Source organism: Kryptolebias marmoratus, linkage group LG6 (genome assembly GCF_001649575.2).
Source record: "Kryptolebias marmoratus isolate JLee-2015 linkage group LG6, ASM164957v2, whole genome shotgun sequence".
Taxonomy (NCBI): domain Eukaryota; kingdom Metazoa; phylum Chordata; class Actinopteri; order Cyprinodontiformes; family Rivulidae; genus Kryptolebias; species Kryptolebias marmoratus.
Window position 1 is genome coordinate 17,493,790 of NC_051435.1, and position 17,623 is coordinate 17,511,412.

Below are 17,623 nucleotides of genomic sequence, written 5' to 3' on the forward strand. Positions count from 1 at the left end.
GTCACGTTCAAGGTTCCTCTTTTTTTTTCATTTTCTCTTGGCAAACAGAAGAGAAGTGCGGTAGACATGCTTCGAGGGGAGCTGACCTGGCCATCGGCACAGAAAGCCTGAACGGGGGCCCCAGCAGCAGAATGGGGGAACCACTCGGGATTTATAGAGGGACATGTCCATATCAAGACCAGTCATTTTTAAAAAAAGGCTTACTTATAAGGACTTTAGTCAGCATTATAAAATGTTTATAGCATTATAGCAGTTTAATAGCAACACAATGTAAAAATCAAAGTTGTTCAGAAATTTAAAAAAGGAAGTTGAAACAGTTTTACCTTCTAATATATGTTATTTGTTATGATATGCTTTTGTAAAAGACACTATTTAACAGATTCATTTTTATTGTTATGACATCTGATTGTTTCTCAAATTGTATCCAGATATTTAGGAGTAGATATGGCATGCTCAAGTACCAAACAGGATTTAAGCATTATCATTATTGCCCACTGCGGAAAGATAAAGAAAGAACATTATGACCTGTTTATTTCAGTTTTTTTTTTTTCCTTTTTTAGCACTGTTGACAAGGGGTAATAATATAGTGCTGCTTATTGATCAGCCTCAATACACAGACACACACACACACACACACACACGCATATATATAGCTTATAAAAAGTTGCATGTGCACTGAAAGAGACATGAAGAAAACAACTTTCTTTTTCATGTGAAATCAAAGGAATTATTAATCACCCCACCCCCCAATATTCGAACGCTATCAAATTAACACTTCCTGAAGAAGCAGGGGTTGCATTAGGAATCTAAAGTTCCCCCCACCAAGCCAAGGTGAGAAAATATTCCAGGGGGCAGTTTGATTATAACCAGGGCTGGAGGATAAAAAAAAACTATTCCCTTGTTCAGGTCTCTCAGGGTGAATTAATTAGGAAGAGGTGTGGAGAGACATGCACCACCATATATATAATTTACACCACACCATCTGCAATATGAGCTTGCAATTTAAAGGGAAGAAAAATTGGAGAAATCATAATCATTTTAATTATAATGGAAGTGCTAGGAAGAGGTGATAGTTTGAATTACAAATATGTTTTTTTATTACGGAGAAAGATTGGAATAGTTAACTGTATCTAAAAAGAGAATGTGCAGTGTTGATGTATACAAGTTAATTAAGCACACTGGTTGCAGCAGAACTGATGCAAAGAGTGGATTTTTAATTAGCGCATGCTTGAGTATGTTAAAACTCTTGTGGGCTGTCTGAGTGGAACCAAGTGGAACTGAGCATGTCAGAGCAGAACGCTGCTCGATGTTCCCCAAAACATCTTCTACAGCCACCTTGGCTGTCTCTGCTTCCAAACCACAGGTCTTCTCCCTGTGTTTGACTTTCTGCCTTAAAACTAAGCCTTCAATTTGGGCCTTCCTGGCACCCCGCTCCGACTGTCCTTTTATTTTGAATAGGGCGATAGACCCAGAATCTCCACTGTGTGTCCACAAGCACTTGTCCTCCCCTGAAGGTCCCTTTAAGGGGAGCTCATGTGGACCTCCAGCAGATACTCCTTCTCAAAGCTTATTTCATGTATCATATCACTTCATAAATATTTCACAGTTTTCTGATCAAAGCCCTCCTGTGTAAGCTCCTGTTTGACCACAGCATATTCTACTTCTTTATGAAAAATAACAAATATAGCTCTCTTTTTTGAAATATGCAGGTCTGTGTTTAAAGCTCAGTGCAGCTTTAGTGATACCACTTTACAGTAAGGATGCCTTTATTAAAGGTTTTTTAAAGCTTTACAAATAGCCTTTTCATGAGTTTGTAATCATTATCTAAAGCATTAGAAAGCATTTACAAAACAATTATAAAACACTCTTAATACATTACACGTATTTGGCAAGATCAAGTGCTGTACAGACAATGTTGGCTCACTATTTGGCAAGAAATAGGTCAACATTGTTCTTTTTATACTTTAGCTTGAAGTGAAGCTACATATATGTAAACGTCTGCTGAAGCCCTGTATCAGTAAGCAAAACTTTTTTTCCACATGTGGAAAAGTATCTCGTGTCCACTTGTGTAATTGCGTAACACTGCTGGGCTGTTAGTGTGTGTGAGTGTTTGAGGTCCGCATAGTGTCCACCTGTCATAATAGTCCATTTGTCCAGCTGCTGTGGAACTGCTTATTTTCCCTCTCAGAGGCCCTCTCTGGTCTGCATGGGACAGCCTGGAGCTAACTGGGGCGCTCTGTCACACACTTCCTCAGAACTCCACAGGGAAACAGGCCAAAGGATGGAGATGGAGACATAATGATGATACAAAAAGTAAGAAGACGACTGGAGATGTTAACGATGCATTCATATAGTTGTAAGCTGGATAGTTTTTTTTTTTTTGGTTTTTTAGTCTTTCTTTGTTCTGGACAGTCACATCGTTTGTGTTGCAAGTCAGTTATTCAGAAGTTCCCAATGATCCCTTAGCCTGCAGACATATAAAATAGCTAAACCACCATTGCTGCTTCAGTTTTGTTGGTCAAAAATCCCTCATCAGTCAGACTTTGCTGTGAAATACATTTTTTATCATTTGCTCAATCCTCTCTTTTTTATGAATCCATATTAGGGTGAGCATATGAAGAGCTAAAATCTAATAATGCTTCAGGACCTACAAGAGCCTCTCACTAGCCCCTTTACCAAAATGCTTGCAAACAGGATCAGTGAAAGAACTAAGGCGGCTGAAGTTAATCTGATGCTGTTATGCTTCTGAGCCATCAAGCAAGGTAGTCACAGAGCTAAAATAATCAGTATGTGGGTAAGCCAGCATCACAGCTTCAGCATGTGATTTGGTGATAACGCACATTTTGTGTGACTAGCTGGCCCGAGGATCTAGGATGGGATATGTCCAATAGATAATTTATATGTAGTTTACCACGTAAATGCTACTGAGTTACTCTTCACCTCTTCCATGGCTCTGCCATGGTATTCATTTGTGTAGGCTCACATCATAGTAGAACTTTGCTGGCCCAAGTGTTTCGATAAAAAACAATCAAGGGCAGGTTAAAACTGAATCACTTCTTAATTCAGTTTAAGAAGTGATTTGCTGCTTTCCCCCTAACTGTATTGGTCTAAAACAGTGGCGTCCAAGCCTGGCCCTTGAGTGCCACTATCCTGCATGTTTTGCTGTTTCTCTGCTTCAACATACCTTATATGAATGAATGGGTGATTAACAGGCTTCTGTAGAACTTGAAGATATGCTGAAGGGGTAAGTCAACCATTAAATCATTTTGGATGGCCTTGGTCCTTACATCACTAATGTACATTTCATTTAGATGACTGAGGGCCAAGAGAGTACTGCACACTGGGCAACAGAGGATGCACACTGCTGTTGTGTATCGTATTATTTGGCACCTTTACAGTTTTCAATACATGCCGCTCTTCCTGATGCCGAGTTTCACGCTGCAGTCTGTCACATTGTCTTTCTAGAGAGGACACACACATGATGAGATCACACACCAGGCCCGGGGGCCAATGTTTATTATGTATGAGCCTATTTATTCCTTACCTTTCTGGCATCCAGACTGAGAAAACTAGAGAACCAGGGAGAGGCACAGCATTGGTCAGTGGCTTCCCAAGGAGAGGGGTGGAGCTGGGGGCTACACTGCATGGCAGAGGCCTGGTTTATGTGCCTTGTGGGCTCCCAGGCTGGTGTGCCACCCCTCTGCCTGGCTCTGCTTTAGACAAGACTCCCATGGAGTTCAGCTGTGCCATCAGCGAAACGCAGCTAGAAAAGGGAGAGCATGTTGAACAGCACACCTGTCCTTTCCACCGAGCGGGGAGTTTGTGCCCTGTAGCGCACCGGTGATTGCCAGCATTTGATGGTTACCTGTCATTTCTTCATTTATTTTCTTTTGGATTTATTAAATAATTCAGCAATATTTTCAAAGTCACATCCACAGTGAGACAAGAAGAGATGGGGGTTTGAGAGAGGTGGGATAAAATTGCCTGTTTCCACAGTGCAGACAGCTGAAGCCCTGGTTTGAGCTGGTCTTTGCTTCCCTGCTGGGTGTATTGATAAGCAGCACTGAACCCTGCGGTCAGTGTTTAATTGCATTATTTGGAGTCCTCTAGTCACCCTCCTTTTCCCTCCTTGGTGGAAGGAGAGTACAAGTGTTTACTGATAAGCAAAGGTAAGGATCAAAAAGCTATTCTGAAGCAGGGAATAATGATACTGTAAAGTAAAGCTTCAAACCTATTGCACCTGTTAATCTTGTAACGTCTGCAGTCATGTTACTGCAACAGAGAAATGGCCTTTACCAAAATTGCTGAAAATCCAGGCAAATCTACATCACCAGTGTCCAAGAAAGCTTTTATTTTTTTTGCAGCTTATCGTGCCCACTGTTCCAGACATTCACATAGTACACACACCAACATAGATGCAAACACCCCCCCCCACACACACACACACATGAAGCAAGCCTACAGAGGGGACCTCCAGCAGAGTGGATTAAAACAGCCTGCACACTCTGACAGACCTCTGTGGGCCCCAGCATCTGTTCTGAGCTCAGATTGGGGACCTTGTTGCTCCTCTAGAAGGTGACACATATAAAATGCGGCAGCACCAAAACAGTCATCTAACCCTTTTTAGCAGCACCATGAAAGGTGGGCAATAATGTAATTGCCTGTGGCACTTTGTGTGTGTGCACATGAGTATTTGTCTGTCTGTTAGCAAAATATCTTATAAACCACTGAATGGATTTTACTGACTATCAAAAAGTAATAATTGGTTGTACATTTTCAACTTAACTTTTTAAAGTCAACCTAGTTCAAGAGGTCCACCACAGCTAACCAACCATTGCAAACAGAAAAACGGCTGTAATCCAGTCAAGTTTGCAAATGTTGGACCAAAATTAGGTGGGGTGTGTAGCTGGGAGTCATCTCCAACATATAATCTGAGCACTAACATATCAACCAAGATATTTGATTAGAACCTTGGCATGCAAAGTGATATATGACATGTAATCCTTTAACAAATACTAGTTTAATTTTGTCAAAAACAAATAAACAAAAAACAAACAAACAACAATAACCTTTGAATCAGTCAGCATTCTTAATCTACTGCTTCACAGATATTAAAGAAGAGTTCATTTAAACACATCATCTACAATGTAATTGGACTGAAACCATCTTCACTCCCTGAGAACAATGTTTGTGTGTTACTGATGAACAGTGGGTGATGGAGCAAGATGGAAAAAACACAAAAGGCCTGAGGAACATGTCACGGTTGAGCACTGCTGTAAACCCGCTTTTCTCCTTCACCTCTGACTCTTCCTCTTAGAAGGGTGTGCTCCTGTATTGGCATTTTACAAAGTTGCTTTGTCCACTCTTCATGTCCTCCCACGACCTAGCTGGACACGCAAGCTATAGAAATACTCACAAGGGTCACAGTGAACAGGATTCATTCAAATCCAGCCAGCTGCACTCTCCTTTACCTGGTGTCCAATAAAGGATTCCTAGATGTGGGCATGTAAGATGTTGTGCACGCTCAGACACCAATCCATCTCTAAAAAAATGCCTTTGCTTCTACCCTACATGCTGAAATTGCCAGACCGACCACTGTGTACGTTCCTCTGTTCAGAGGAGCTGGCTTGGAAGGCCTACTCACTGTGGCATAGAATAGAGTGGCCATCGTGTTTTATTGTACAGTTTCCAACAACCATGACAGTGCAGCACGCTCAGACGGATGCACACATTCACTCTTTCGGAAGCTGCAGATGAGATGAAGCATGTCCCTATTTCCTAGGACCCAACATTTCAAGGATATCAGGGCTAATTACATCATCATTATCTCAAGCTGCATGCATATGTGTGTGCATATATGCTCAGTGTGACACACACAGATCTGTGTTTGAGTGTGTGTCTGTTTTAATGAGGCTCCTCAGACGGAGCTCCTTAAGTCTCTGGTCCACCTCTGAATGCCTCACAGCTCTGATGCGAGGCGTGTGCTGCCCCCAAAGAGCCACACAGAGACAAACACCTCTCATCAAGTGCCACAAATGAATGCTTTCAAACCGATGCAGGCGCTGAAGAAAATAAATGATAATCAGTGATTTGAAACAAGCTAGAAGGTGTATTTTGGGGTTTTCTTTTCCAATCTTAGCTTACGTTAGATGATTTGTGTGTACAACATGCGCGGGCGAGATCGGGATAGAGACTCGAGGGGTCGGCGAGGAGTTCAGTGTGTCAGAGGTCGCAAAGCCCCGGCTCTTTGATTCCACTCCCTTGCGGCTCGGAGAATTTCCTCTCCAGTTTCCCAGTGCTGGGCCCATGCTGGGCAAGGCGAAGCCAGCCAGGAAAATTTATGTTGATGTCAGCAATGAAAACACCACCATCCCTCCACCGCATCGAACAATATTTGTCAAACAGCGGTCTGTCCGTTGTTTCTCCTTTACTCTGCGTTCTCTTCTTTCGCCCTGAATATTTCCATTCTCACTGATGTGCGTTTCTGAAATCTTAAATCAGTGCTGGCGAGGGGTTTCACACTTCACATGGCTTGTTGTCTCTGCAGGGACTTTGGTAACGCAGCTCTCTATTGGTCTCCTCAGGGGCTGGGCAGGTTTGAGGGTGTCTTTAAAGGTGTTAGCCACACATTTTTTCTTCCCTAAGGCCCCGTATATGGAAATCTAAAACAAATTCTCAAATGAATTACAAATACTTTCCTGTATAGCGTCACAGTGCTGATTTTTTGCAAGCTCTTCTTTCATCACTATTCATTCATTAAATATTACTCTGTTTTTAACTACAGGAGCTTTGAGTTAGAGAATCATAGTTAACACTGATGCCTACAGCACCCATGTCTTATAATCTCCCTATGAATGAGTCCAAAATGCCTTAAAATAGTCACAAGTTTAAAAATGCTTTCTAAAGTGGAGAATAACAAAAGCTATTGTTTTAGTTCAACCACGTAGACTTGACTTACTGAACTTTTGAGAAACAATGACCTAGCAGCCTAGTTGGCAAATGTTCATTATCATTTTGTGCCCTAAGAAAATAACAACAAAAAAAGAGCAATAGAGCAAATTGTACCATTTGATCATGTGCTTAATGGTCAATAGCAATAAGGGAAATCGTAAAACTAAAATGGGATATTTTGTTGATTTGTTTTGTAGAGACACTGTTATTTTTTTGTTTTTCAAGACAAAAAAAAAAAAATCAAATAAAACCTACACATAGGAATGCAGTCTCACTGTGTTTTGTGAAACTGCCATATAATTATTTCCACTGATTTACTTCCTGGGATGTGAACTTTTTTTGTGGCACACAATTACAAAAAAAAAAAAGAGAACATTTTAGCTGGTACAACAAATTGCCACAGCTAAATTGTAGCACACACTATCTTTCTCATTATGTGACACGCACTCCCATGGAAATGCAACAATTTGTTGGAAGAATACAGGCTGCAGTAACTGTGAGATGAATCTGCAAACAAAAACAATACAAGTACTGTATGCTTAGGTTAAACATATAAAATATAACAAGCTCTAATTAAATCAGCATTGTTCATATTTCTGACACAATATTCTGTTCTTGTAATTATTTGTTGTTTTCCTATTTGTAACATTATGCCAGTGTGTACAGACTCCGCTTGTCAAAGAAACTTAAAACTGACTGCGGTAATTATTTCTCAGTGTTTACAAAGAACAAAAGTGCCTTGTGTTTTTATTTGCAGTCATTTGAAGCAGCTGGATGAAAAATTGTAGCAAAGAAAGAAAAAAAAAAAACATGCAAAATTTGTAATCAAATTACTGTACAGTAAAAATTCTTGCTAAAAAAATCTTCTTAAAAGATCTTCTTCTGCAGGCCCCAATAATTTTGTTTGGGCCTGTTTCATGAGTTCACATGAGCTATATAACCTAACTTTCTGGAGGCTGTTTAATGATGTCATTTTATGATTCACGTCGAATCATTAACCTGATGCTCGTGGTGGTAGCCGGTTGTGAAGCATTCCACACAATTGGCCATTTTCAGTTTTTTAAAAGTGAATTTTAAATTATTATTAGGTTAGAATTAAATGGTTTTATTGCACTTGTGCTATATAATATTAAATAATATTCATAATGTTTAAAGATGCTTTAAGTTAGAATAGCTTTTTGAAAAACAACATATTTCAGCTTATGAATGATAATTTTTTTATTATTATTATATTCAGCCACAGATTTGGAAGCTATTCATACTTAAGACAAAAACAAAACAACAAAAAAAACAAGAACATAAACAAAAATGCTGCTTTGAGCACTTTTGTTTATGTGTTTGTGTTACTGTAAACCTGCGTGAAGGAGCTTTCACTGCACCTTTTGCGCACCATGAGATAGTCTCCAGCAGGCGCTCCTGCCCACGCAGAGACAAATTTGTTGACATGACACACTCCTGAACGCGTTACAAACACCTTCTTTCTCTGGTGAATAGTGTGCCACTCTTACAGGAAGAAATCTTTTATCTCAGCTGAACTGTCAGTTCAAGCCAAATCTAGACACAGCAACACCACACGTGGTTCAGTTCAGCCAGTGGAGGGGTTTGTAAAAGAAAACTATCGATCATAACGTACTGCTGATTCTTACTGGCTGAGAGCTTTTTCTGACACACACAAGACAAGTAGTGGTAATCTGTGTTACTAATGTACTTAATTGAGTTTAAAGCTGGACTAAGTGTTTCTTTGGTTGATCTTTTTGGTGAAATCTGATATGTTTATGCAGGAAAGGGGTTTTTAACACCTGCTGCCATGAACAGTTTGAAGATTAACAAAATATCACATGACCGGTGGACAGATTTTATTAAAAACCATCAAAAAGTAATCACTGGATCTACTGCAACTGATTGAGCTCATGGACCTTAGCAAACCCTGAAATGACTGTAACCTTTAGAGATATTCAGCTAAAATTTGGTGCAGTAGCTGACGGTCCTTTCCATCACTATCAGAGCGAACACATCAGGCTGGATCTTTTATTAAAACGTTGGCATGCAAGGCAATGAACAATATGCATTTCTTCAAGGAATGCTACTTTCATTAGGCATGTGTTATCCTCATTTTTAGCAAAAAATAAAAAATAAAAATAGCTTAGCAGAAAAAGAGAAGAAAGGTGAAACTAAGAGAAGAAATTAGTAGTTTGTGAAAGAAAAACAAATGTGATGGATAAAGACTATAGAGTATGTAAATAACTTTGAAAAAATTCTTTCTGCTTCATCTCACCTCTTCATTTGCTCATATAAATACAAGAACAACTCTTAGTTTCTTTCACTCGGGCCTATTTGGAACCGGGCCATGCCTTCAGGCAACCCTAGTCTCTTGATTCTTAGCTCCGTCCCACTGGCCCTCGAATTGGTCCCAGTCTCTCTCTGCTGGGAGGCAGGTGAAAGGGCTTTGGCTATTATCTGGGACTAAATCACCAGATTGGCATCCCAGCGCCTTTGTTGTCTCTGTATTGTTATAATCACTGATGGAATTGAGAATTAGGTGGCTGACACAAATTGGCTCCAACCTTGTTTCATCAGTGACTGAACTTATGTTTTTCTCTGATGTATTTTGCATTGCTGCTTGCTTTGAGTTTGAAGCTGCTGCATGTTTCCTATTCATAATTCATGATATCTGAATACTAACTCTGTAATCTGCACTGTTTTCTCTTTTAAATGTTAAAATGGAAAAGTCACTATACTTGACTTTTAAAATGATTATTATTTATTATAGATCCATGCTTCTGTTTTGTTCATATGAAAATATGAATACATCTCATTGCAGAAAAACTGCTCGTTGAGATACATTTTGCAAAAAAGTCTCCTTGACTCTAGAGACAGCAAGCGGGCATTCTAGTCACGTTTTCCTCTCACCTCCTGCATGGCATCTATCCATCATCTCATTGGTTGGCATGCCTCGCTCCTGCCATCATCACCATGGCAATGCAAGTGTCCTCCCAGTTGCCATCACCATGGCAATGGGAGTGTCCCCCAGCAACTATCCACATGGGCCCAATGTAAGCCTCTTAACCAGGATCACCATGGTAATAAGTGTGTACTGAAACACCAGGCTGTGGTATGTCTGTGACTATGTGTCAGAAAGAGGAAAAAATAACAACATGAGCCATATCATCTGCCACTGATAGTAGAATTGTTTTTTTTTTTTTTTTTTTTTAATCATTATGTATTTTTTATTTGGTTCTCTAGCTACAGTAAGCTTTATCTTTTATCTCATTGCATCATGGCGAGATGCTACTGCTATTCTTGGTTCAGATCTTTCATATTGGGGTTCTGCGGAAAGGTTATAAGCAATATCTTACCTGTTGCAGATAGCGCTTTGAATAATCTCAGTTTGGAGAAAAAGAGTTTATTGTGGCCAGATTGATGAGCTGGCTGATGGAAAATCCAAATGGGGCCAAGACCATAGTGCATTGTTGCCATCTTAAAAAAAAACCCCTCAAATCGCAAACATTTCATAGCAGTTCATGCAGATGCTATGTAATAAATCTTTATACCACTGACAATTTCGCAATACACAAATTTCCTAAGAGAATATTGGAGTATTCCTGTCGGAAGTGCTTGTCGCTCGTTCATCAGCTTGTGCAGCTGATGGTACTTCTAATTGTGTTTGCAAAAAACTCATAAAATTCTATATAAATGTTAGTATAATGCAAGACCTATGACAATGTAAATGGTTATAAACTAGTGAATAACTATAATAAAAAAGGAGAGTTGGTTAAGACAGCAGTTATTCATGTTGATCTTAGCAAAGCTGGAACTAGCCATTTGAGCTTGTAAGTAATTCAGAATAATCTCTATTTTCACAAATTGAGGACAATCAATGAGCTATCTACAATAGGTAACAAATTATTTGTTTGTATCCTTTCCACAGAACCCCACCTCCAAAGATCTGAACTACCGCTTTAAGTGGCACTAATGGAGCCTCAGTTCATGCTTGAGGCTCTTCTGGGAGCTCCCCAATCCCTATCTGCTTGGGACATCATCTAGTGTCAGTGTCCCGACAGACAATAGTGAAAGCTGACAAAACCACAGGGGGGCAAATTTAGTAAGAAGGGCCCACTGGAGAGAGAAACATGCCATTGCTTTTAGAATCACATGTGCATAATACACATAGAGACACCCTTGTAAACAAACACTTTCAGTTACACTATTTGTATAGTGGGCACCCGTGTACAAAATGTTCGGCTACACTTCCACAGAGACCGGAGCTCATACCTGCGCACACACAGGTAATTGTGCAAATTCACAAGCATGCATGGAGGGTTTTCCATTTCACAAGACTGACTTAGTGCACACAGTGTTTCTGTGCACACTTAAATGAAGTGTATGTGCAAGTGTGAAAAGTGTGCGCGTGTGTGTGGGTGAGTGTACGTTTAGCTAAAGAGCCTGGCGAGTACCAAGAAGCATAGCTTTAAGGTATGATATGTTAATAAAATGTGTCAAGATGTCTAGAACCCCTTTCTCTCTTTATAAACAAACTTACAGCTTGAGCGCTGCTAATTAGCAAGCCCATCTGCTCAGTTTAGCAAAGTTGTTGAGATTTACCAGGGAAACTGTAAAAAGACAAGCTCGCTTCTTCACGGCAGATGACAAGTGTTAAAAAAAACCCAAATTCAATTCCCCTGCCTCCTGTATCTTGTTGTATGTTTCATTCAATTACTTGCCTATTTATTTATTTATTTGATAAAGAATTAAAACACTTTTTTTCTATGCCAAACTGCCTAGTCTAGAGCACACCAACAAGACAACAGCTATGTTAGATATGATGCGGCATATGAACGTGCAGGGAAACGTTCTCCAAGCAACATCATCTAAAGCTGCAGCAATTTGCTGGGAGAACATTAATTGCTGTGGCTGAGGCCCAGATTGTGCATGCTAAGCACTCTGCGGCTAACTCTAAAATGTGTGTTCGTAACTGGGGGAGTTTACATTCACTTGTGTGTGCATGTGTGTGTGGTAGAGTGGAGACGAGGGATGGGGCATTCAAGGGGTCCATCTGCTCTCTTCTGCTCCTCTGCACTGATATGAGATTACGTTAATCTGGGTACTTGTCAGGACAGGTTAGTGAAAGCAGACAACTGGGTGGGACTCATGCTAAACAGGTTGGCTAGAAAACGTCTGTTTTTGCTGTCGAGCTCTGCGGTGAAGGGTTTGGCACAAGGCGGAAGATGGTGAGCAGAGAGGCCTGTAACTGCGGTGGATTTTATTTGCACAAATTTCTTACCTATGGCCTCCAGAAAGTCTTATTTATTAGCCTCTTCAGGTGACAAGAAAAACAAGCGCAAAACGTTTCATCTCTGTTTATACCTAGCTGCCATGAAAAACACGCAATCAAATAATTGCCTGTCTGTTTTTTTGTCTGTTAGCAAAATATCCCATAACCCTCTGTAAATATTTTAAGGAAGTTCCTCAGAAAGTAATTGATGCATGTACATTTAAAGATGGCCATTGCAACCAATTGACCTCAGTAAACACAAAAATGGCAATACCTCAGTCATTTTTAAAGATATTGAGCTATACTTTGGTTAGTCAGTAGCTGTGCTATCTCAAACACATACTCCAAGAGCTAACAGATTGAATGAGACTTTTGTTTCAAAAGTAGCCATTAGATTTTGAAGTCAACTTGCTTCAAGATGGTTGCCATGGTTAATCAACCTTAACAAAAAACAAAATAGTTATAATTTCAATAATTTGTCAATTTGACAGATATTGAACAATAATTTGGTGTGGTAGAAACTGATGCCCCATCCACATGGTAATGCTGTCTTTCTAAAGCAACTTTTTTTTTTTTTTTTTTTATCGTAAACACAGCACCATTTTTAGAAAAGCTTCAAGGATGGAAAATACTGGAGCAAAAATCAAATCCTTTTTGTGGACTGATGGCAAAGTGTAACTTCCTCTTTGTGTCACTACACTATTATTGACTAGGAGTCATGTCGGTCAGAACATGAATGATTTCAGGTGGTGTCTCCAGAGGAATAACAGGGTAAATTATGAAATCTATTCCCATTTAAGCATTAGATTATTTGTGTAAGGGGTTTTTGGTCTGCTGTATTTAAAGCAATTTTATTGCCAATTGTATTGTTCCTCAACCTTACTAATTAATGTAATATAGTATATAGCCTTTTTGCAGTGGTTAAGCATCTGGAGCTTGCAATACAAAAGCAAACATGTAATCTATCATTGTTGTTACTTTCGTCACATTTGGAGTGTAGGTGAGGTTAGAGGTGGGTCTATGACATCATTGTTTCAAAAAGTTGCATGTAAGCAGTACACACGAGAACGCATCTTTAAGGATTTTCTCACTGTGGACCCTGGTTTAAAAAAATACAGTTTAAGGGCTCCATTTAGGAAAATAAATAAAAAAAGAACTTTGGATATCCACAAAACACCTTTCTCAGGTGGACAGGGCCTGAGTATCATACTCAACACTCCAATCACTAAGTGTTAATGTCAAGTTAATAATGTAGTTCAGGTGCCTGAATGTATTTAATTTTTTACAGAAACCTCTGCAAACCTGCTGATGTCCTGTTTGTTGCTCACTAACAGCTCACTGTGTGATGTGGCCACATGTGTATCTGCATACAGAACAGGTAATTGACATCTGATTGCAAAAATGTGTGTGTGGGGTAAACATGTCACTGCCAGGTGTGAACGCTCTAAATCAGAGCTGACCACTTAAAATTAATTCCCCAAAACGGATTATTACCAGGTCTGAACAGGGCTGTACTCTGAGCGCTAACAGATCATGCAAAACAGGCAGTCCTTCAAGGAATGCTAGTTGCATTTCTGTGAGTAAATTAACTATTGTTGGTGTTTGAGACAGATCAACCTGGTGTTTTTGTGCACATGTGTTTGTATGTCAAACAAAACCGATCTTGTGTGTTCCCTTCACTTTACTATAGTGTTTAGCCCTCCGTCCAACCTCTTCAAACATTTGATTCAGTTAAATAGCCCTCCTAAATCCCGTCCCGCATCCTGGGCCCTTCTGAGGTTGTTTTCTCCAAGAGCAGTTTAAGGCCGTAATGTTTTTCCAACTTGTTATGCTAATTAGAGTGGCTCTCTTGGACAGCGTAACCCCCAAGAAGGATTTATTGCCTGTTTGCTTACAGGGGAAGAAAAGGAAAAAGGAGTTAAAGTAATTAATCCCATTAACCAAGGATAATTGGGTAAAAAGTAGCTCAGCCACTGACACTGGCTGGGAGGAGTTGTAGTTAACCCCGTTTCCTGTGTTTTATTTCAAACTTAATGTTTCCTCTTGTTCAAACTTCCTCTCAGGATTTCTGCTAATCCATTTGCCTATGCTCAAGTGGTGAATGGAGGATATAAGAGAGAAGGTGCCTCTCAGTTCTAAAAGTAGAAAAAAAACACTGATTCCAGTAGTTGGCTTGTAAATTTGTATTATATTTATTTTTTACCTCAAGGTGAAGTTCCTCTTTGTGTGTAAACACCTGAAAAAATCTACATATTTTTACACAATAGCCCTAAAAATGATTGTGATCATAACAAGATTTCATTATTACAGAATGGACTTTGTTTTTATATGTATCTCAGTAAAATCCTTAATTTTGCATAGACACACACATTTTGGTAATGATTCCATTAATTAGCATACTGTGGACAATTAAATGCACCCATTTAATGACCTTATTTACTGTAGTTAGTCTTTGTCTTTCACCTAATTGTTTTTGCACTGACATTTTTTTTTTTTTTTTATAGAAACAAACATTATCCAGTTTTTACGGTGGAATTCCCAAGCACATACAATCAGCTGCAATAACAGGCAGCGCTAACTCATTCCATACCCACAATCATCTCCCTCAGGAGAAACACTCATCTGTTTTTGTCAGTACCATGCCGGGACTGTAACCGGAATAGGCAGTTCCTAATTTCATCCACTTTCAGGGAATTTACAAGCTTAAACAAGACCTCCTTGAAGAACTATTTTTGTAAGACTTTTTTTTTTGTCTTCTTTTTTTAAAGAACATATTGAGAGGACAATTGTTTCTGTTGTTCTATGATTTGGTGCTTGCATCAAAGCACTGCTAATTCATCAAAAAGAATGTAGGAAGATACAGATCTATTTTAAAATACTTTCTGTCAGATCAGTTCAATTCTTTTCACTCAAATCTTATTTTTCTGCAAATGAGAAACCTGTTTCTTTATCAGAAAAAAAAGCTTTTAGTCGTCTGCGGTTCTTTTTTCCTTCTTTATTTTAAAATCCTTTCCTTTTATTTCCATCTGATTGTTGTATCCACAACCTGGACTGCCACTTCAATACGCCCTGCTGACACAAAAAGCCGTAAGCAAAATTTTCTGCATTAATCTGAGAATTTCTGGGCTGTTGTTTCTAATTGCCGCTTTGATTGTTTTCAAGTCCAGTGATTAGCCACATTAGGTCACATTAAGGACAAGCATGCCGCGACCAAGCCAGTTAATTAAGAGAGGGTATGGAAGCTCCGTCCAGCTACAACTGGCTTCATGAATAGTGCAAACTTAAATCAGTCCTCACAATGCTCACAGGAAGGGTGTTTTTCTCAAAGTGAACTTGTAGATCTGTCCACCACCATCACCCCCTCCCCAGGCCTCAGGATTGGTTATTTAGCATCCACAGTATGGCTATTGTCACTGTCAGCTATATGATAAGAAGCAAGGACACTGTAGAGGAGAGGCTAGTCAGGCACTTAACATACCCTCCTGCAAACATGCCCCCTCCCCCTATTAATTACCCCTAAAAATAATTATCCTCTTGATTTGTTTGCTCTCTTTGGCCACATTTCCTATTGTGCCGCCTGTATTTCATGCTCCTTTTGTTTACTTATTTATGTTTTTGTGCCCCCCCCCTCCCCCCCTTTCACCATATGGTTGCAGATCAAATAATGTCAAACATTTTGCCCTTGCAAGTTTTTGCAATTTGCAGTTTCCAAATGTGAGACCTGTTGAAAGCAGGAGTGATAATGGACATGCACTACCCCCCGGCGTTCTTGTCCCACCATATCTCCCTTCAATTAATGCTACAGCGGGAGTTTCATGTAATAACACTTGCACTTCTGAGCTGTCCGCATGAGATGGGGGGGGTAGAGAGAGGGAGACAGGAGAGGAGGAAATGGAGGCATGTGGCTGAGGCTGGTGCAGGGGGGAAGGGGGGAGGGGGGCAATTAAAACTGGGCCGGGATGCCATGACTGGCCTGTGTTATGTGGCCATGTGAATGTTGCGTGTCAGATAAATGGCGTCGAGGTGGAGCGGGCGAGATGGCTGTTGGTAGAGAGCATGCTAAGCTTGTCTATCATTGTTGCTGAGCACAATCAAACCGGTGCCAGCAGGATGGAGAATGCGCTGACAGCTGTAATTACCCATCGCCATAGTGATCACTTTTGGCCCGCCGTGGATGGCTGGTGGAGGCTCCTCGACTCGTCAGCCTTTAATCAGATTGGGCTGTCGGTTGTCAGGTAGACATGGGTGGACGGAACACTCTGTGTTTACACTTTCCTGAGTCCCTGGGTGTTTGTAATCAGGCACTTTCATCCAAACAGAACACCGTGTTAGAACACAGAAGTAAAACTAATTATTTCTCTCACCAACAAATGTAATAAGAGTAGGAGCTACTTATCCACTTACATGTGTTTGGAAAACTTGAGGTTTTTTTCTCTTAGTCATTGATGGGACACATTACAACTAACTGTATCTCCCTTAGTGGTTATTCTTATATTATTACATTTGCTTTTCTGTGAAATAGAAAACAAATTGATTGTCTCAATACTTCCATGTTTATTTTGATCCCTTTGAAACTGAGCAGGAGGCATAAGTTAGTGTAAAACCCCAACTGTGTGATTACCTTGAGCAAAAATACCATAATCACAATATGGCAAACTAAACTACTACTTACACTATATCACATAATGTTATAAGGATGTTTTATTATAGCTATAATATTTAATCTAGTTCTCATAATTCTGATGCACAAATAAGTAGAGGGAGAAAACCTAAGTAAACGTGTTGACAGACTGTTTATAATTTGTCAGATATTTAAAATTCTGATTACACTGGTTCAATATCTGTGTCAGCTGCTGATATTTTAATGATTAGGGTTGAAATTTCAATTTGATTGAAATATTTTCCTAAGAATAGATTTTTTTTTACTTGGTTTTAGCCATCTGTGTGTGGACAAGAAACACAAAGCCTTTCAGAGGCAATGACATAGCAAACTAATTCTTGCATGTTCACTATTATTTTCACTGACTTTTTTTCAGCATCTGTCTTGCTTTATCCTTACCCTGTCACAATAAAACCATGATTGTGTGCTGAAATTTGTAATAACTGAGAGAAAACTATTAATGATATCAAAGAAAATGTCAAGTTTTGGGAAAAGCTTTACTCAAGCTAAGCATGGGCTTTCTCTTTATTTTTATAAAACGTTAATGTGGACGTTTTTGCCATCTAATTGTGCGGCATGTGTAATACAGCATCTTTGTTGTAATATGTGGATGGGAAAAAGTATATAAACAGAGAAAAAAATATGAGCTGCAAAAATGATTAGGTCAAGACTGTTTCCTTGCACCAACGCACCTAATTCAATGGTTGATTTTTCTTTTTAGAATGTCCTCAAGTTCTATT